This window comes from Panulirus ornatus, chromosome 42 (genome assembly GCF_036320965.1).
Source record: "Panulirus ornatus isolate Po-2019 chromosome 42, ASM3632096v1, whole genome shotgun sequence".
Taxonomy (NCBI): domain Eukaryota; kingdom Metazoa; phylum Arthropoda; class Malacostraca; order Decapoda; family Palinuridae; genus Panulirus; species Panulirus ornatus.
The window spans coordinates 30614716-30636542 of NC_092265.1; the positions used below are offsets into that span (position 1 = coordinate 30614716).

The 21827-nt window shown below is 41.7% G+C and overlaps 1 pseudogene; it reads left to right on the forward strand.

Moving 5' to 3' along the window:
• The first annotated feature begins 19314 nt into the window (after positions 1–19314).
• LOC139762026 (uncharacterized) lies at positions 19315–20792 on the forward strand (annotated as a pseudogene).
• The last annotated feature ends 1035 nt before the right edge of the window (positions 20793–21827 follow it).

A 21827-nucleotide genomic window follows, 5' to 3' on the forward strand; every position in this document is an offset into this window, starting at 1 on the left:
TTGGGAGGAATTTAAAACGTTGTTTTAAATTAGGTTGTGAGGAATCATTCTCAGATAATTTACTACACGTCCTTTTACGTGCTCTTAACACAACATACTTGGATGATACGTCAGTCCCTGATCACTGGAGTACCTTACATGGAAGAATGAGATTAGTTAGGCAGGCTTATGAATCCTTACCTGGATACCGGCCATGATGAATCCTGAAACTCATGTGCAAACACTCATGCGATTATTACACATAACCTTCATTCTCAAGGACCTGACCTCCAGACGTAACTCGGCGGTTACTTAATGAAGACATCGACCCATCATTGTGGGTCAGTAACAAAAGTGTTGAATTACACTCAAAAGAAAGGTGGATATTCCAACACCAAGACACTGGGGAGGGTGTCGGCTTCCCAAAGTGTGACGAAACATTCTAGTGATCAACACAATCATTCTTCTCATGGTCAATTAAAGCGATTCAGTGATGACAAACACTCACATAAAGTGACGTGCTTCCGGTGTGGCCAACCAGGACATAAAGCAAATGTGTGTCCTTACACATGGGACTCATTCTCACGCCTCGACCAGAACAACAAACGCAGTCAACGACCCATGTCATCACAGCCTCGGTCGTCACAATTCTGCCGACCTAGTCATGATTTCCTCCAGTCAGACATCAGGCTGACCTTCACCCGCTCGCGCCCAACACCACCAAGCAGGTGTTCATATCATAGCAACGCTAGACACACTTCAGCCGAGCCTTAGCTAGACAGACGTCACCTAACACAGGTTCATCATGTCATTATCAACAATGACAATCTCTCGCTCAGGACAAGACCCCATCACATAAGGAACTCTTAAGACGTTTTCGTTCATCGCCATTTTCTCACATTACAAGTTTCGATTTAGTGGGTTCTTTCCAGGATAAGACAATCACAATCTTTCTAGACAGCGGCGCGGAAGCAGATGTCATTCATTATGATTTTATTCAACCATTAATTGGGCGCACTCAACTTGTTCAATGCTCAGACTTTTACCCATCCCTTCAAAGTATCTCAAATGAAAATCTCGACGTGAGGGGCACTATTAAAATGAACATTCACATAGGCGACTCGGTCATGACCGTCACCCCTTACATTGTTCGTGGTGTAACGTTTCCTGCTAACTTGTTACTAGGACGCCACTCTATGTGTGGCACAACATAAGATCTGTCCTATTTATCATGTGGTTTGTGTTGATAATACGTTCCTGCCATTGTCAGAGATGAGTTCTCACTCAGTCAGTGTCATTAATACATCTGCTCCCACGTCCTGCTTCACGGTAGACAATACGCATCCTTTTTCCTTTTCTACTCATCATTGCCCTGGTAAACTGAGAACCAACATGACTCTGCATAGTAACACATTAACGAAGGTTCCTCTCTCACTTTCTCGAACATGGATGAATGATCATGGACTCAGACATAGTCAGGGTGATCTTGCACTAAGAGTAGTTGCTGAACCTTCCTCACTAACTGTCACACGACTATCCATGATGGACGCCTCTATTCATGAGACCCCAGATGGAGAGGTCACCATATACATTGCCAATACGAGACCCACTCCTGTCCGTCTCCGTAGAGGGACTAAGCTGGTGGAATTCTCCGTTTTGAAGTCCGGAATTCAAGACAAGGAGTTGCATGAGTTTACCATCCGTCTAGTCTCACATTCCGTTAACCCACCACCACCTACTCCTCCTACCCCTGACCTAGCAGTGCACGGCTCGAGTCAGCTCCCTACCATCACCCCTGACATGATATCCAAGGTAGGATTAACCAAGCATGTTGACCAGTTAACAGACTTACTTAACCAGTATAGGTCTACTATTGCCTTATCAGGACAACCACTCGGTAGAACTCATTTGGATGTTCACAATATTAACTTAGAGAAAAACACACGTCCCATTTACGTCCCAGCCTATCGATTGTCACACGCGCACAGAGACATAGCAAACAAACTTGTTCAGGACATGTTGAAAGATAAGGTTATAGAGGAATCACGATCACCATGGAATTTACCACTTCTGATCGTTCCGAAAAGGACGGAACTTTTAGACCAGTCATAGATTTTAGAAAACTCAACAACAAGGTCACTTTGAAAGATGGTTTCCCATTACCAGTGGTATCAGAGCTTCTTCATAGCCTCGGTAACAATAAGGTATTTTCAACTTTGGATTTATTGAGCGGATTTTGGCAGATTCCCTTGTCAGAGGAAAGCCGCCCCCTGACTGTGTTCAGTACGCCAGATGGTCATTGGCAGTTCATATGCATCATGCCCTTCGGTCTTCATTCCTCACCGGTGATCACCTTCTCAAGGTTAATGACTAACATTTGTCGTCACATGTTGGGCAAAGAAGTATTGGTTTATCTTGATGATATAATTGTCATGTCTCCAGATATTGCTTCTCATTTCAAAAATCTTGAGAGAGTATTTCTACGACTTAAGGATGCGAATCTAAAAGTCAAGTTATCCAGATGTTCCTTTCTACAAACAAGAATTGATTACTTAGGTCACACCGTTGATGAAAACAGTATTCAACCTAATGCATATAAAGTCAAAACAATTGTAGAATGGCCAGTCCCTTCCACAACAAACAAGGTCAAATCCTTCCTTAGTTCAGCAAGATATTATCGAAGATTTATCGCTAATTTCGCGAAGATCACAAACCCCCTCACTTCATTTCTGAAACAGGAAGTTACATTCCAGTGGTCTACAGTGCATTTAACTTATTCAAACAATACTTGATCGAGGTGCCTACCCTTCGATTTCCCAACTTCGGGAAATCCTTCATTTTGCACACAACAGATGCTTTTAAACAGGTTTTTGTAGATGTACTTATGCAGGAGACAAATAAGGGTAGACTTTTTCCCATAGCCTATGCGAGCCATTCATGTTCAAAGACGGAATCGAAATACTCAGTAACTGAGTTAGAAGGCCTTGCAGTTATTTGGACACTCAAACATTTTAAGGAATACATATATGGTTACCCTATTACAGTTTATACAGATCACTGGGCACTGTTAGGTATTTCTCAAAGACAAGAACCTACAGGAAAGTTTCAAAGATGATTTTTAAGTACACAAGCATTTGACTCAGATTTTCGTTTTATTTCTGGCTCATCCAATGTAGCTGCAGACGCGCTCTCCCGCAGAATGTGTGCAGCCACTGTAGATAATAGCCTCGTATATTTTGATGTAGAGAGGTTGAGACAGCATTAACGGGATGACCCAGTCTGGGGTCCTGTCATAGAATACCTAGAGGGTATAAGATCTTCCTTGGATGCTAAAACAGTTGTTCCAGTCAGAGAATTGTATTTAGCGCAGTGGGGGAGTCTTGTGCAGGGACGCGAAATTAGGAGTGCTCGCCCGTGTTGTTAAACAAACAATAAATGGCAACAGCATTAGTACAGAATTTCTTGATTCACCCCAGGCCGCACACCCAGGCGCAGATAAATGATATAAGCAAACTCGTTTGAGGTATTTTTGGCCAAGATGCAGAAAAACATTAAAGAACATATTTTGATGTGCCAAACCTGTAACACTCATAAGAGAAGTCCCACTACCCCACAGACTGTGTCGAAGTATCCTTTACCTTCATACCCATTGGAAAGAGTTCATATGGAGATATTGAGATGTTTTCCTAGGTCCATGGCAGGCTACAGATACATTTTAGTAATTACTGATGCCTTCACGAGATATTGAACATTAGTCCAGGTTCAAAATAAAGACGCAGCCACTGTCGCTATGGCGTTCAAAAAACATATCTTAGACAGACATAATGTGCCGAAGATTTTAGTCACAGATAATGGAGGGGAATTTAATAACTCATTATTAGAAGAACTCTGTAAATTGTATAACATAAGTAAATGTAATATAATGGCGCATCACCCAGCCTCGAATGGCCTGGCAGAAAGGTTGAACCGTAAGATCCTCCAGTGTCTTTGCACCAACATTAATTTTGATGATGATGAATGGGATGAATACCTGTCTGATGTCCAATGTTCATTAAACTCAGTCATTTGGAGACACACCCTTCCACGCCTTACACGGTTTTGATAAAGTGTTGCCGTATGACATAATAGCGTCCCCTCCTTCATGTCCAGCGGTCCAGAAATCAGTTGTTGGGGAAAAATATCGCACGACTCAATTGATTCATCAAAGGATCAAGGAAAATCTAGGTGAAGCCACTACAACCTTCATGGATAAGGCTAATAAATCCACGAAACCATCAAAGGTGGCTCCCGGACTCTTGGTAATGGTGCAAGAATTTAACACTAGAAGTGATGTTCCTAAACTTGACCCAAAATTTTCTGGTCCCTATAGAGTCTTAGCTCATTTAAAGGGACATAAGTTTAGGGTTTGACATCTAAATACAGGTGACATTCGTGAAGAACATGAGGACCACTTGAAAGTTTTACAGTATTCTGAACATGATCATCTCGGTACCACAACAGACAACACTCCTCAAACCCCAAACAATGTCACCCAACCAATTTCTACCACTGTTCAGACTGTCTCCACACCAGAACCGACCACCCTCACAACACCACCACAGACACATCAGTATTCATTAAGACCTCACCTTTAAGAAGTTGCTAAGTTTATCATTTTCCAGGTTCTTCCTTCTCATGTCCTTATGGTGTCTTCCTATATATGACACCATGGCAGTACCAGGCGCCCTTCTCACGACTCCCCGCGGGGTCCGCCTCGTGAGGGACACAGTCTCAGTTAAGTTGGGCCTGGAGGGTCTACCCTACACTTACGATAATTTAGTAAAACTAATGTAGGCCGTACCTCGCTTACGCTCTACCCTACTCAAGTTTTACACCAGTGCGTCCATCAGAAACTCTAGTGTTGCTCCTCCTCCAACTTTGTTAAACCAGTGGACCTGGAAATTGAATAGTTCCTGTGTGATTCTGTATGACATAATACAAGACATTGAATCTCCAGTAAATACTAATGCCAGGATGAACACAAAAAAGCAAAGGAGAAGCAAGAGAGGTCTGCTTAATTTTGTAGGGTCCCTCCAATCATATTTGTTTGGTATTGCTACTCAGGAAGAACTTAATTCAGTTAGGAATCAGGTTAGATCCTTACAATTTCAACAACTTCTTAACAACAGGTATATTAAGGCTGAAGCTAAGATCTTAAAACAACATTCTAAATATTTGAATGACATAATGTTAACTGTTAATAACTTGACACAACATGTAGCACTACTGTAAAAGTCTCTTAATCCCATATATTCTATAGTGACTATTTCCACACATGTTGATAGTTTATATGCCCAGATCACTTATCATGCACATTATTTCACTGACTTATTGGAAGATGTTAATAATCTAGTAAACCAAGTTGTCACACCATCATTTTTTCCCTTCTCAGAACTCACACGTATCATTAAACAAGCGATGACGAAATTCGGTTGCACCCTAACTCTCCCTCTGCATCACGTGGCCAGTTATTACTCCTTACTAACGGTTGACGTGATCCTCGAAGCGGTCATTATCCACATACCATTCAATGACTCCAATACTTACAGCCTTGTGAACGTAATACCATTCTCTTTTAATTCTACAAAAGGGTCGCAAAAAACTATCGTCCTTGCTGATAACATGAACTTTCTATTATAGAATATTTATTCCTCATTGATTGCACATCTCTCCATGGATGATTTAGCACTGTGCCATAAACCATTGCTTGACAACTTGATTTGCACCTCCTCCCATCCCCCCCTCCCCAATACCTTGGTTTTCCATAATTCACAAACAAATTCATGTAAGTACCAACTACTTTTGGGACATCAACAAAATGTTCTTCGTTCTTGTTCTTTTAAGGAAATTGTTGTTAATGAACCTTGGATTGAAAGTATGGACCAGTATCACGTACTGTTTTTCCCAGACCCACAAAATGTTCTTCTTCATTGCCCACCTAATCATCCCAAATCTTATTTATTTCTGGGACACATTCAGTTAGGACAACAATATATTCTTATCAGTTCCAGTTTCAAATTGTTCGGCACTCATGATCATTATTTGGGACAAATTGATAGAACTATCCCGAGTTTAGGACGAATTCCCCAAAACATCAACTTACCAATCATCGATGAAGTAAAGATCCAACCTCTTCCATCTAAGGTTCAGAACGATCTAGATTCTGCATGAGATGTTCTGGCTTTTGAGTCCACGGGGAAAATGATACACGAAATGTTCCCAAGTGCACTTTCGTGTAATAATCACATCATCAGGGGAGACACAAGAGAGAAATATAACAGTCAGTTGATATACATCTAAGAGACGAAGCTAGGACGCCATTTGGTTGCATCTATAAAGTGCCTTGTGGAAACTGTGATAAATTTTATGTTGGTCAGACTGGAAAGAATCTTTCTGTTAGACTTATGCAACATAAATATAGTATAAGAACGGGACAAGAATCAAATGCCTTGTTTAATTATGTTAAAAACTATGATCATTGTATTGACTGGAGTAACGCTATCTCAGCAATTAACTCTAACTCTCTCACCAAGAAAAATATCATTGAATCTTTTATTATCAAATACACAAAGAATTATAATCTTAATATTAGTCATGGTCTATACAAATTAGATAAGTTTATTGTAGATAAGTTTTGTAAAATGATAAGTTTATGAACGCTCGTTGTATGTTTTGGACAATCACATGTTTACCAAATGGCGTCCTAGCTTCGTCTCTTCGATGTATATCAACTGACTGTTAAATTTCTCTATTGTTTCTTCCCTGATGATGTGATTATTACACGAAAGTGCACTTGGGAACATTTCATGTTTCATTTTCCCCGTGGGCTCATAGGAATATATATATATATATATATATATATATATATATATATATATATATATATATATATATATTTTTTTTTTTTTTTATACTTTGTCGCTGTCTCCCGCGTTTGCGAGGTAGCGCAAGGAAACAGACGAAAGAAATGGCCCAACCCCCCCCCCCATACACATGTACATACACACGTCCACACATGCAAATATACATACCTACACAGCTTTCCATACCAAGAGGATATATGTGTCGGAGGTGGAGGGAACGAGGAGAAGAGGGAGACCAAATTGGAGGTGGAAAGATGGAGTGAAAAAGATTTTGTGTGATCGGGGCCTGAACATGCAGGAGGGTGAAAGGAGGGCAAGGAATAGAGTGAATTGGAGTCATGTGGTATACAGAGGTTGACGTGCTGTCAGTGGATTGAATCAAGGCATGTGAAGCGTCTGGGGTAAACCATGGAAAGCTGTGTAGGTATGTATATATATATATATATATATATATATATATATATTTTTTTTTTTTTTTCTTTTTTTGCTTTGTCGCTGTCTCCCGCGTTTGCGAGGTAGCGCAAGGAAACAGACGAAAGAAATGGCCCAACCCACCCCCATACACATGTATATACATACGTCCACACACGCAAATATACATACCTACACAGCTTTCCATGGTTTACCCCAGACGCTTCACATGCCTTGATTCAATCCACTGACAGCACGTCAACCCCGGTATACCACATCGCTCCAATTCACTCTATTCCTTGCACTCCTTTCACCCTCCTGCATGTTCAGGCCCCGATCACACAAAATCTTTTCCACTCCATCTTTCCACCTCCAATTTGGTCTCCCTCTTCTCCTCGTTCCCTCCACCTCCGACACATATATCCTCTCGGTCAATCTTTCCTCACTCATTCTCTCCATGTGCCCAAACCATTTCAAAACACCCTCTTCTGCTCTCTCAACCACGCTCTTTTTATTTCCACACATCTCTCCTACCCTTACGTTACTTACACCTCACACCACACATTGTCCTCAAACATCTCATTTCCAGCACATCCATCCTCCTGCGCACAACTCTATCCATAGCCCACGCCTCGCAACCATGCAACATTGTTGGAACCACTATATATATATATATATATATATATATATATATATATTGGATACGTGGCTTAGCCTCGTCCCTCGTCGTGACTGATGGCTGCCACAACCCTACACCTGCCGGGCTGCGGAAGCGCTACCTCGACTACATGCGGGTGGAGGGGGTCGTCATTTCATGTGTGGCGGGATGGAGACGTGAATGAATGAGGGCATTGGATAGGGTGCAGACAGCCATGGCCAGACCTCGACCTATGCCCTGCAAGAGTGCAAGAACCTCTGCGCCAAGGAGCAAGGACATGGTCACACCCATCGACAACGGTAACCTCCAGAAGACCGATTTCGACGAAGAAGGCCTGCACTGTGGCTGAGAGATTGACTTGGGGAGGCAGAAGTGATATTGTGACAGTGATTGTGTCAGCGTCGCGTCGCCTCGCCGCAGTGTATCGAGGCAGACTTCCCCAGAACTTTTAAAGGGGAAGTAATGTTTATAGTTGTGTTAATGGAGTGATAGTTTTCATGCATGGTGTTTTTGACAAGAAAATAGTGAAGTTGGAGAAAAATGTAGCTTAGACATTGAAGCTTATTGATACAGTGGTGAAATTGATGAGAACTGCTATTGACGTTTGTGTGAATAAATTGTACATTTCCTTTTCCATAGCCAGAGGTTGAACCATTATGTGACATTCTTTTTTTTCATTCATTTCAATCTAAAAGTTTGTTTTCTAAATTGTTTCTTACATTTTTTCATATGTATATATGTGTGTGTGTGTGTGTGTGTGTGTATGTGCGTGTGTGTATGTGTGTGTGTGTGTATATGTATATATATATGTATATTATCCCTGGGGATAGGGGTGAAAGAATACTTCCCACGTATTCCTCGCGTGTCGTAGAAAGCGACTAGAGGGGACGGGAGCGGGGGGCCGGAAATCCTCCCCTCCTTGTATTAACTTTCTAAAATGGGAAACAGAAGAAGGAGTCGCGCGGGGAGTGATCATCCTCCTCGAAGGCTCAGAGTGGGGTGCCTAAATGTGTGTGGATGTAACCAAGATGTGAAAAAAGGAGAGATAGGTAGTATGTTTGAGGAAAGGAACCTGGATGTTTTGGCTCTGAGTGAAACGAAGCTCAAGGGTAAAGGGGAAGAGTGGTTTGGAAATGTCTGGGGAGTGAAGTCAGGGGTTAGTGAGAGGACAAGAGCAAGGGAAGGAGTAGCAATACTCCTGAAACAGGAGTTGTGGGAGTATGTGATAGAATGTAAGAAAGTAAATTCTCGATTAATATGGGTAAAATTGAAAGTTGATGGAGAGAGGTGGGTGATTATTGGTGCATATGCACCTGGGCATGAGAAGAAAGATCATGAGAGGCAAGTGTTTTGGGAGCAGCTGAATGAGTGTGTTAGCGGTTTTGATGCACGAGACCGGGTTATAGTGATGGGTGATTTGAACGCAAAGGTGAGTAATGTGGCAGTTGAGGGAATAATTGGTATGCATGGGGTGTTCAGTGTTGTAAATGGAAATGGTGAAGAGCTTGTAGATTTATGTGCTGAAAAAGGACTGATGATTGGGAATACCTGGTTTAAAAAGCGAGATATACATAAGTATACTTATGTAAGTAGGAGAGATGGCCAGAGAGCGTTATTGGATTACGTGTTAATTGACAGGCGTGCGAAAGAGAGACTTTTGGATGTTAATGTGCTGAGAGGTGCAACTGGAGGGATGTCTGATCACTATCTTGTGGAGGCTAAGGTGAAAATTAGTATGGGTTTTCAGAAAAGAGGAGTGAATGTTGGGGTGAAGAAGGTGGTGAGAGTGAGTGAGCTTGGGAAGGAGACCTGTGTGGGGAAGTACCAGGAGAGACTGTGTACAGAATGGAAAAAGGTGAGAACAATGGAAGTAAGGGGAGTGGGGGAGGAATGGGATGTATTTAGGGAATCAGTGATGGATTGCGCAAAAGATGCTTGTGGCATGAGAAGAGTGGGAGGTGGGCTGTTTAGAAAGGGTAGTGAGTGGTGGGATGAAGAAGTAAGAGTATTAGTGAAAGAGAAGAGAGAGGCATTTGGACGATTTTTGCAGGGAAAAAATGCAATTGAGTGGGAGAAGTGTAAAAGAAAGAGACAGGAGGTCAAGAGAAAGGTGCAAGAGGTGAAAAAAAGGGCAAATGAGAGTTGGGGTGAGAGACTATCAGTAAATTTTAGGGAGAATAAAAAGATGTTCTGGAAGGAGGTAAATAGGGTGCGTAAGACAAGGGAGCAAATGGGAACTTCAGTGAAGGGCGTAAATGGGGAGGTGATAACAAGTAGCGGTGATGTGAGAAGGAGATGGAATGAGTATTTTGAAGGTTTGTTGAATGTGTCTGATGACAGAGTGGCAGATATAGGGTGTTTTGGTCGAGGTGGTGTGCAAAGTGAGAGGGTTAGGGAAAATGATTTGGTAAACAGAGAAGAGGTAGTAAAAGCTTTGCGGAAAATGAAAGCCGGCAAGGCAGCAGGTTTGGATGGTATTGCAGTGGAATTTATTAAAAAGGGGGGTGACTGTATTGTTGACTGGTTGGTAAGGTTATTTAATGTATGTATGACTCATGGTGAGGTGCCTGAGGATTGGCGGAATGCGTGCATAGTGCCATTGTACAAAGGCAAAGGGGATAAGAGTGAGTGCTCAAATTACAGAGGTATAAGTTTGTTGAGTATTCCTGGTAAATTATATGGGAGGGTATTGATTGAGAGGGTGAAGGCATGTACAGAGCATCAGATTGGGGAAGAGCAGTGCGGTTTCAGAAGTGGTAGAGGATGTGTGGATCAGGTGTTTGCTTTGAAGAATGTATGTGAGAAATACTTAGAAAAGCAAATGGATTTGTATGTAGCATTTATGGATCTGGAGAAGGCATATGATAGAGTTGATAGAGATGCTCTGTGGAAGGTATTAAGAATATATGGTGTGGGAGGCAAGTTGTTAGAAGAAGTGAAAAGTTTTTATCGAGGATGTAAGGCATGTGTACGTGTAGGAAGAGAGGAAAGTGATTGGTTCTCAGTGAATGTAGGTTTGCGGCAGGGGTGTGTGATGTCTCCATGGTTGTTTAATTTGTTTATGGATGGGGTTGTTAGGGAGGTAAATGCAAGAGTCCTGGAAAGAGGGGCAAGTATGAAGTCTGTTTGGATGAGAGAGCTTGGGAAGTGAGTCAGTTGTTGTTCGCTGATGATACAGCGCTGGTGGCTGATTCATGTGAGAAACTGCAGAAGCTGGTGACTGAGTTTGGTAAAGTGTGTGGAAGAAGAAAGTTAAGAGTAAATGTGAATAAGAGCAAGGTTATTACGTACAGTAGGGGTGAGGGTCAAGTCAATTGGGAGGTGAGTTTGAATGGAGAAAAACTGGAGGAAGTGAAGTGTTTTAGATATCTGGGAGTGGATCTGTCAGCGGATGGAACCATGGAAGCGGAAGTGGATCATAGGGTGGGGGAGGGGGCGAAAATTTTGGGAGCCTTGAAAAATGTGTGGAAGTCGAGAACATTATCTCGGAAAGCAAAAATGGGTATGTTTGAAGGAATAGTGGTTCCAACAATGTTGTATGGTTGCGAGGCGTGGGCTATGGATAGAGATGTGCGCAGGAGGATGGATGTCCTGGAAATGAGATGTTTGAGGACAATGTGTGGTGTGAGGGGTTTGATCGAGTAAGTAACGTAAGGGTAAGAGAGATGTGTGGAAATAAAAAGAGCGTGGTTGAGAGAGCAGAAGAAGGTGTTTTGAAATGGTTTGGGCACATGGAGAGAATGAGTGAGGAAAGATTGACCAAGAGGATATATGTGTCGGAGGTGGAGGGAACGAGGAGAAGAGGGAGACCAAATTGGAGGTGGAAAGATGGAGTGAAAAAGATTTTGTGTGATCGGGGCCTGAACATGCAGGAGGGTGAAAGGAGGGCAAGGAATAGAGTGAATTGGAGCGATGTGGTATACAGGGGTTGACGTGCTGTCAGTGGATTGAATCAAGGCATGTGAAGCGTCTGGGGTAAACCATGGAAGGCTGTGTAGGTATGTATATTTGCGTGTGTGGACGTATGTACATGTGTATGGGGGGGGGGCCATTTCTTTCGTCTGTTTCCTTGCGCTACCTCGCAAACGCGGGAGACAGCGACAAAGTATGAAAAAAAAAAAAAAAAAAAAAAAAAAAATATATATATATATATATATATATATATAGGGTAGTGAGTGTTGGGATGAAGAAGTAAGATTAGTAGTGAAAGAGAAGAGACAGGCATTTGGACGATTTTTGCAGGGAAATAATGCAAATGAGTGGGAGATGTATAAAAGAAAGAGGCAGGAGGTCAAGAGAAAGGCGCAAGAGGAGAAAAAGAGGGCAAATGATAGTTGGGGTGAGAGAGTATCATTAAATTTTAGGGAGAATAAAAAGATGTTTTGGAAGGAGGTAAATAAAGTGCGTAAGACAAGGGAGCAAATGGGAATTTCGGTGAAGGGGGCTAATGGGGAGGTGATAACAAGTAGTGGTGATGTGAGAAGGAGATGGAGTGAGTATTTTGAAGGTTTGTTGAATGTGTTTGATGATAGAGTGGCAGATATAGGGTGTTTTGGTCGAGGTGGTGTGCAAAGTGAGAGGGTTAGGGAAAATGATTTGGTAGAAAGAGAAGAGGTAGTAAAAGCTTTGCGGAAGATGAAAGCCGGCAAGGCAGCAGGTTTGGATGGTATTGCAGTGGAATTTATTAAAAAAGGGGGTGACTGTATTGTCGACTAGTTGGTAAGGTTATTTACTGTATGTATGATTCATGGTAAGGTGCCTGAGGATTAGCAGAATGCTTGCATAGTGACATTGTACAAAGGCAAAGGGGATAAGAGTGAGTGCTCAAATTACAGAGGTATAAGTTTGTTTAGTATTCCTGGGAAATTATATGGGAGGGTATTGATTGAGAGGGTGAAGGCATGTACAGAGCATCAGATTGGGGAAGAGCAGTGTGGTTTAAGAAGTGGTAGAGGATGTGTGGATCAGGTGTTTGCTTTGAAGAATGTATGTGAGAAATACTTAGAAAAGTAAATGGATTTGTATGTAGCATTTATGGATCTGGAGAAGGCATATGATAGAGTTGATAGAGATGCTCTGTGGAAGGTATTAAGGATATATGGTGTGGGAGGCAAGTTGTTAGAAGCAGTGAAAAGTTTTTATCGAGGATATAAGGCATGTGTACGTGTAGGGAGAGAGGAAAGTGATTGGTTCTCAGTGAATGTAGGTTTTCGGCAGGGGTGTGTGATGTCTCCATGGTTGTTTAATTTGTTTATGGATGGGGCTGTTAGGGAGGTGAATGCAAGAGTTTTGGAAAGAGGGGCAAGTATGCAGTCTGTTATAGATGAGAGAGCTTGGGAAGTGATTCAGTTGTTGTTCGCTGATGATACAGCGCTGGTGGCTTATTCATGTGAGAAACTGCAGAAGCTGGTGACTGAGTTTCGTAAAGTGTGTGAAAGAAGACAGTTAAGAGTAAATATGAATAAGAGCAAAGTAATTAGGTACAGTAGGGTTGAGGGTCCATTCAATTGGGAGGTAAGTTTGAATGGAGAGAAACTGGAGGAAGTAAAGTGCTTTAGATATCTGGGAGTGGATCTGGCAGCGGATGGAACCATGGAAGCGGAAGTGAATCATAGCGTTGGGGAGGGGGTGAAAATTTTGAGAGCCTTGAAGAATGTTTGGAAGTCGAGAACATTATCTCGGAAAGCAAAGGTGTGTATGTTTGAAGGAATAGTGGTTCCAACAATGTTGCATGGTTGCGAGGCGTGGGCTGTGGATAGAGTTGTGCGCAGGAGGGTGGATGTGTTGGAAATGAGATGTTTGAGGACAATATTTTGTATGAGGTGGTTTGATTGATTAAGTAATGTAAGGGTAAGAGAGATGTGTGGAAATAAAAAGAGTGTGATTGAGAGAGCAGAAGAGGGTGTTTTGAAATGGTTTGGCCACATGGACAGAATGAGTGAGGAAAGATTGACCAAGAGGATATATGTGTCGGAGGTGGAGGGAACGAGAAGTGGGAGATCAAATTGGAGTTGGAAATATGGAGTGAAAAAGATTTTGAGTGATCTCGGCCTGAACATGCAGGAGGGTGAAAGGCGTGCAAGGAATAGAGTGAATTGGAACGATGTGGTATACCAGGTTCGACGTGCTGTCAATGGATTGAACCGGGGCATGTGAAGCGTCTGGGGCAAACCATGGAAAGTTCTGTGGGGCCTGGATGTGGAAAGGGAGCTGTGGTTTCGGTGCATTATTACATGACAGCTAGAGGCTGAGTGTGAACGAATGGGGCCTTTGTTGTCTTTCCTGGCGGTACCTCGCGCACATGAGGGGGGGAGGGGGTTGTTATTCCATGTGTGGCGAGGTGGCGATGGGAATGAATAAAGGCAGACAGTATGAATTATGTGCATGTGTATATATGTATATGTGTCTGTGTGTATATGTAGGTGTACATTGAGATGTATCGGTATGTATATTTTCGTGTGTGGACGTGTATATATATACATGTGTACGTGGGTGGGTTGGGCCATTCTTTCGTGTGTTTCCTTGCGCTATCTCGCTAACGCTGGAGACAGCGACAAAGCAAAATAATAATAATAATAATAAAATATATATATATATATATATATATATATATATATATATATATATATATATATATATATATATATATATATATATATATATATATATGTATATATATATATATATGTATATATATATATATATATATATATATATATATATATATATATATATATATATATATATATATATATATATATATATTTTTTTTTTTTTTTTTTTTAAACTATTCACCATTTCCCGCGTTAGCGAGGTAGCGCTAAGAACAGAGGACTGGGCCTTTTTTGGAATATCCTCAACTGGCCCCCTCTGTTCCTTCTTTTGGAAAATTTAAAAAAAAACGAGAGGGGAGGATTTCCAGCCCCCCGCTCCCTCCCCTTTTAGTCGCCTTCTACGACAAGCAGGGAATACGTGGGAAGTATTCTTAATCCCCTATCCCCAGGGATAATATATATATATATATATATATATATATATATATATATATATATATATATATATATATATATATATATATATATATATATATATATATATATATATGTTTGTGTGTGTGTGTGTGTGCAAATATCAATAAAATGGAAGGAGTGGGTTATACGTACATAAGGTACTTATTAAAGAAAGATAGAATACTGAATAGTGGTGAAAACCTTTGTATTTATTCCGCTGAGAAAGTAGTAAATTGAATTACATCTGGAGGGCAATAAGTTTTCAAGTAATAATGAAATTTGTTCTTCATCAAAATCAAACAGAAAATAAAAAAAAATCATAAAAGCCTAATACGTTTGTGTTGCTTATCCAGGCCCATTTTTACTAAGTAATGTTGGGACGGCTCCACCCACTTTAATCACTTGAATACATAGAATATATTATCGTCGATGTTAAAGAGTTTTCCCTTTTGATATTATCCTTAATATGAAGGAAAGTGAGATAGAGCTTAACGTTAAAGTTAGGATAGCTAAGGCATCCTTGATCATATAATCGCTAGTCATGTGTTAATATAGGTTAGGTTAGGTTCAGTATCCTTCATCAGGTCACCATTACCAAGGTGTTGTTATGTTGGGTCAGGCAACTTTAAACCAACTTTCAGTATTATTTACTCATAAAGCTCTAAGTTCTAATAACCCAGAATTTTTAGAGTAGATAGGGTAGAAACTGATGGAAGCCATTTCTAACATTCTTGCATAACCTGACCTCTCGCCTTCCCAAAACATTGCCATCCGATCTTGGATATAGTACTGCTGTGGTCGTCAACTAATTTGAAAAGGAAGACATTGAATGGAGAAATTACTGAGGTAATATCCAAAGATGATTACTGGTCTGAGAAACAAATTCAGAGAGCAGATTAAACGACTTAAATTCATTGAGCTTTAGGGAAAGGAAGTTTAAGAGATCCTATACAGGTATATGAAGTTATTGTAATCGCATCCCTTTAAGCTTGATATTTTTACTTACTGTAACTAGTTCCAACAATTAAAATGATATTCAGCATTGTGATTTAAGTGACTGACCTTAGGATGCATTTGGATTTGTCAAAAATTGTATTTAGCAAATACTTCAACTTTCAACTGACCCATTCTATATTTTTATTCATTTCATCTCAGTTTTATCACCTTTCTGTTACTGTTTAATATCAACAGTAGCCCGTCAACGTAGTTGGGGCTCTGAAGCAAAGGAAACTTTTTCTAGCCTAGGTTAGGGTAGCATCTAAACCAAACCTAAATGACCTTACCTTAGAAATATGTTCAGACAGTACCTTTTGAAAATATTTCTTAAGGTAAGGTCGTGGGGATTAGTTTAGGTGCTAACTAAACCTTGGCTAGGAAAAGTTTGCTTTCAAGCCACAACTAGTTGAAAGGCCTACTTTAAGTGGTGATATTGAAATTGATTTGCTCCAGTGTGCCCCTCCGTCCGTTTGTTTTATGTCCATCTAAAGATGCATACGTTCAATTTTTCATGTAGATTGATTTCCTATCTTAATTTCGTCTACGGAATTCTACATCTTCAGTTCAGCACACTATTGTGGTAATGAAGGGAAAGTGACCACATTTACAAGCCGAGTGCACGTAGCTTATCCCACCTCGTTAGAGAGAAAACTTACCTGTATTTGAATTAATGAACGGGAACAGAGAAGACAAAATTTTAATACACATTTATTATACAACTATATGATTTATATTATATACATTACCACATTTCCTGCACTTTCCATCACAAATTTGCTGAGGTCATAACCTTGTAGTTACCATTACTTTACAACCTTAAGGATGGTGGTCTACAACACCTCTAGATTGATGGAGAAAACGAAAAGTTTCGTTTTACTATTAAGACCACAGAAATGCGGTAATTCCACTTCACTACCACTAACTACTAGTTATTTTACTTGTTGATTTTCACGGCTAAGATTTTCATCCTCTGAGCGAAGCTATACAGTAATCGTCCTTATCTACTCTGAGCATTGGATAGCCTCCTGATGATCAAGATTGCTGTTTTGGTTGTCCGTTTCCCTTGTTACTGGTGCGCCTCACTGCACACCTTACATGAGTGCCTTCCACAGTATTAGGGACAGCTGCTGGGCCTCACTGTAGCTACTTCTGGGACGGTTGCCGATCTTCCTCGTATTCCCTCATGACCACAGCGCCAAACCGACTCCCGCCATCAGGCCGAGACGCACAAACGTTTCTGACAAAATTGAGACAACCGATTTCGCGTCAGTTTTGACACCAAGTGAATTTATACGACAATTACGTTCAAGATGCTTGGTTTTTCGTTCATGGATTGAACAGAAGCAACCAACGATGGTTGCTACTGCCCAATCCATGAAGTCCCCCCCACCACGGAAAGGTAACCAAGCTTCGGGGGGGATGGGTGTTTACCCTGACGCCAACGGAGAAACTCAATATTAGTGCAGAGATCTTTTCCTCAGTAAAGAAAGTGTAGCCGGACTCCGCCCTCATGAGGTTACTGCACGACAGCAAAGATCACCCTTGGTAGGCTGTGCTATAGGCAGCACAACTCCGTCAAAGAACTCACTCCATAAGTGAACTTATATAGATTCCTTTTTTAACATTTTGTCTTGTCTATAAGGAACTCATCAGTTCTTCTCCAGTGAAAGCAAAAAATCATCGAGAAATTCATTTGTCTTCTCAATATCAGGATCTTGTGGCTCTGTGTGGGGGCCGGGGCTGGTGGGCTGTGTGTCTGGCTGTGTCTGGGGAGCGGGGCTGGTGGTCTCTGTGACTGGCTGTGTCTGGAAAGCGGGGCTGGTGGTCTCTGTGACTGGCTGTGTCTGGGAAGCGGGGCTGGTGGTCTCTGTGACTTGCTGTGTCTGGGAAGCGGGGATGGTGGTCTCTGTGACTGGCTGTGTCTGGAGATCAGGGGAAGTTTTGGGTATAAATTTCAATATACTGTGAGCGATATCGTCTCTCAGCCGATTCCTCTCGATCTTCTCTTGCACGGCCTTCATGATACGTTTGGGCGGCTTTCTCCATTTTCTTTGCATTTCAGTTGGTGATCCTGCGCCATCGAGCCACATGATACCAGAATAGTATCGTTCCTGTTTCCCAACGGGTCCAATCTTGGTGTCACACATGATGCCGAGTGAACCCAAATGGCGGCCGATGTTTACGTTGGAAGCCACGGGCTCGTTATGTATCTTGCAGTAACTTTCATACCGTTGCTGCAGCTCTTTCCTGCTGATAAGGTACCGCTTCATAGTAATAGTCTTTCCCTTCATTTGAACGAAGGTATTCATGAAACTAACAAGGGAAGCCTTTCCTTTGTAATCCCGTTTGTAGTAACAGAAAGCCATTGAAGACGTGGATTGGGTCAGGCGAAGTTACACAGACTAACAAGATAGTCCTATAATCAATGGTCCTGTATCAGCACTGAACTTGGCCAAGATAAACGTCATTGATGATGAAAACAAGATGACTGTGAAGATGTAGTGAAAAAACCTTACACCACAGAAAAGCCATTGATATTCAAAATGATTATGAGGATGTAGTGATGACGGCGTTTGATCTTGATAAATGCCTGTGATGTTGAAAAGAACAACTTAATAAGCCAAAATAAATAAAATAAAGATAAAATCAAATAATTAATTCAAAAACAAGGGTAAGCAACCAGAAATAAAAGGACCTAGGAAGTCCAACAAATAACACCTACTATATGTTTCAGCGGCGGACAAACTCTGGTTTTCACAAATTTCTGCTAAACGAATGGTTGTATCACTATATTTCGAAGGCGTTATAGAGAATCGGACGAGTGTGCGGTGCTCGTCTAACCCTCCCTCAACATCTTGAACATCCCCCCAGACCAACCCATTCCCCCACCCACCCCAATATCGCAGTATCTGTCTCCCCATTTCCGTCTTCATCCCCATATTTACACCATCCATTGTTTGTATTTGATTTTGTCGTATTCTAATCACGTACATGAATAATAGGTATGACAGTATGTATATAGGTATCATACATTAGTAATGATATGTAATACAGTTATTGTGTGTGGACGTGAAAACCAGAGTGCGTCAAACGACCATGAAAGCAACAGGTAATCCCGTTGTTAATAACCGACGTGTCGACGGCGACCAGAAGGAAGAAGTCAGTTTTGGTTTTGGACAACCAAATGAAATCGTTGATGGGTACTTCATGTCGTCTTTACGTTTTTAAATAAGAAATATATGCCTTAATATAATATCCACAGTCCCCCATATCCCCTCCCTCCCTCTCTGAGGTATGGGGTACCCACCATCACGAGGCTACAACCCTAGCGATTACCGAGGTGGAATCATCAGCAACAATGTTGTCCTTTTGCCCCCGTGGATGCAGGACAGCGTTTGTTCTTCGTCTTGTCACGTTGTACAAACGTGAATGCACCCGCGGTAGAACGTACATAAGTTTGAATAGGTGCGTAGACAATATATTCTGGCTCGAACATACATTATTACATTCATATACATATGAAATATGAAAGTAAAGCAGACTGTATTGTGTCGTAATGTCATATTAACTATCACAGTGAAGTGAGACTAATGTGTAACATAACTAATTTTTATGTACACAGACCTTATAAGTGAGTTGGGCACATCGTGGGCATGGCTGTGTCAAGAGTGAGGGGCATAGTCAACACCACCACCACAACCTCCCCTTCCACACCGGCATCACCAACACCTACATCGGCTGTTTGTGATAACTTTACTCTCGGTGCAATATGGCGCCACATCCACAAGAAGTTTTCGGTAAAACAATATTTAACACTGAGGGTCATACCAGCCGACCTGAAAACACATGGTATCCTCCCGGAGGATACCTCTGACACAACAGTTTGGTGGATCCTGCACACTATGGGATTTCAATACAGACTGTCACAGCGAAAGATGTATGTAAGGAGGGAATCGCTGGACGTTGTGTGTCGTCGGATTGACGCACTCCGGGCTCTACAGCGCCACCGAGAGGAGGGAAGGAAGGTGGTATATGTGGATGAGACGTTGTTTACCTCCAGGATGGGCCAGTAGGGAGTAGGTAGATACCACACAGGCTCCAAGCAACACCACGTACAGTCGTCAGGTACCACCTGGTGAAGAGGAGCGATTTGTAGTGGTCGCAGGTGGCACGAACGAAGGCTTTGTTGACGGCTCATACCTGTGCTACCCAGCCAAGACCAACCAGGGTGATTATCATGGAGAAATGAATGCCGAACTGTTCCTGCGATGGCTATCAACGCAGCTCCTTCCGTCACTGCCAGAGCCATCGGTACTTGTGCTAGACAATGCACCATACCACAGCCAGCTGACGGAGGAGAGTCATTGCCCTACCACAGCCACCAGGAAGGCGGACCTCATCAGGTGGCTGGAGCAGCGCAAGATATCCATCCCACCTGCTGCTACTCGCCCTGAGCTGCTGGTCCTCTGCCAGCAGAAGCGTCCACAGCCCCAGTATAAGATCGACAACACCATCCGTATGTGGGGCCACGAGGTTATACGGTTATCACCTGGCCACCCCGAGCTCAACGCCATCGAGCAAGTATGAGGACTTATGAAGTGTCATGTGCGCTCCATACTCCAGCGGTTTACCCGGACGGACCTAAAGGCAAGATTGGAAGAAGCCAGGCAATTGGTACACAAGGACGTGTGGGCGGGAGCTGTTCAGCACTCCCGTAAATTTGAAGAAGAATACTGGAGGACTGACAACATACACGAGGAAGTCGAACCCATTATCATTAACATCACCAGTGGTGATGAAGACGATGACGTTTTCTTTGGTAGTGATTACGAATAAATTTGATTTTATCATGTTGTCATCATTTTATTACTACAGTATTATATATATATATACATATATATATATATATATATATATATATATATATATATATATATATATATATATATATATATATATATATATATATATACATATATATATATATATATATATATATATATATATATATATATATATATATATATATATATATATATATATATATATATATATTTTTTTTTTTTTTTTTTTTATACCTCGTCGCTGTCTCCCGCGGTTGCGAGGTAGCGCAAGGAAACAGACGAAAGAAATGGCCCAACCCCCCCCATACACATGTACATACACACGTCCACACACGCAAATATACATACCTACACAGCTTTCCATGGTTTACCCCGGACGCTTCACATGCCTTGATTCAATCCATTGACAGCACGTCAACCCCTGTATACCACATCGCTCCAATTCACTCTATTCCTTGCCCTCCTTTCACCCTCCTGCATGTTCAGGCCCCGATCACACAAAATCCTTTTCACTCCATCTTTCCACCTCCAATTTGGTCTCCCTCTTCTCCTCGTTCCCTCCACCTCCGACACATATATCCTCTTGGTCAATCTTTCCTCACTCATTCTCTCCATGTGCCCAAACCATTTCAAAACACCCTCTTCTGCTCTCTCAACCACGCTCTTTTTATTTCCACACATCTCTCTTACCCTTACGTTACTTACTCGATCAAACCACCTCACACCACACATTGTCCTCAAACATCTCATTTCCAGCACATCCATCCTCCTGCGCACAACTCTATCCATAGCCCACGCCTCGCAACCATACAACATTGTTGGAACCACTATTCCTTCAAACATACCCATTTTTGCTTTCCGAGATAATGTTCTCGACTTCCACACATTTTTCAAGGCTCCCAAAATTTTCGCCCCCTCCCCCACCCTATGATCCACTTCCGCTTCCATGGTTCCATCCGCTGACAGATCCACTCCCAAATATCTAAAACACTTCACTTCCTCCAGTTTTTCTCCATTCAAACTCACC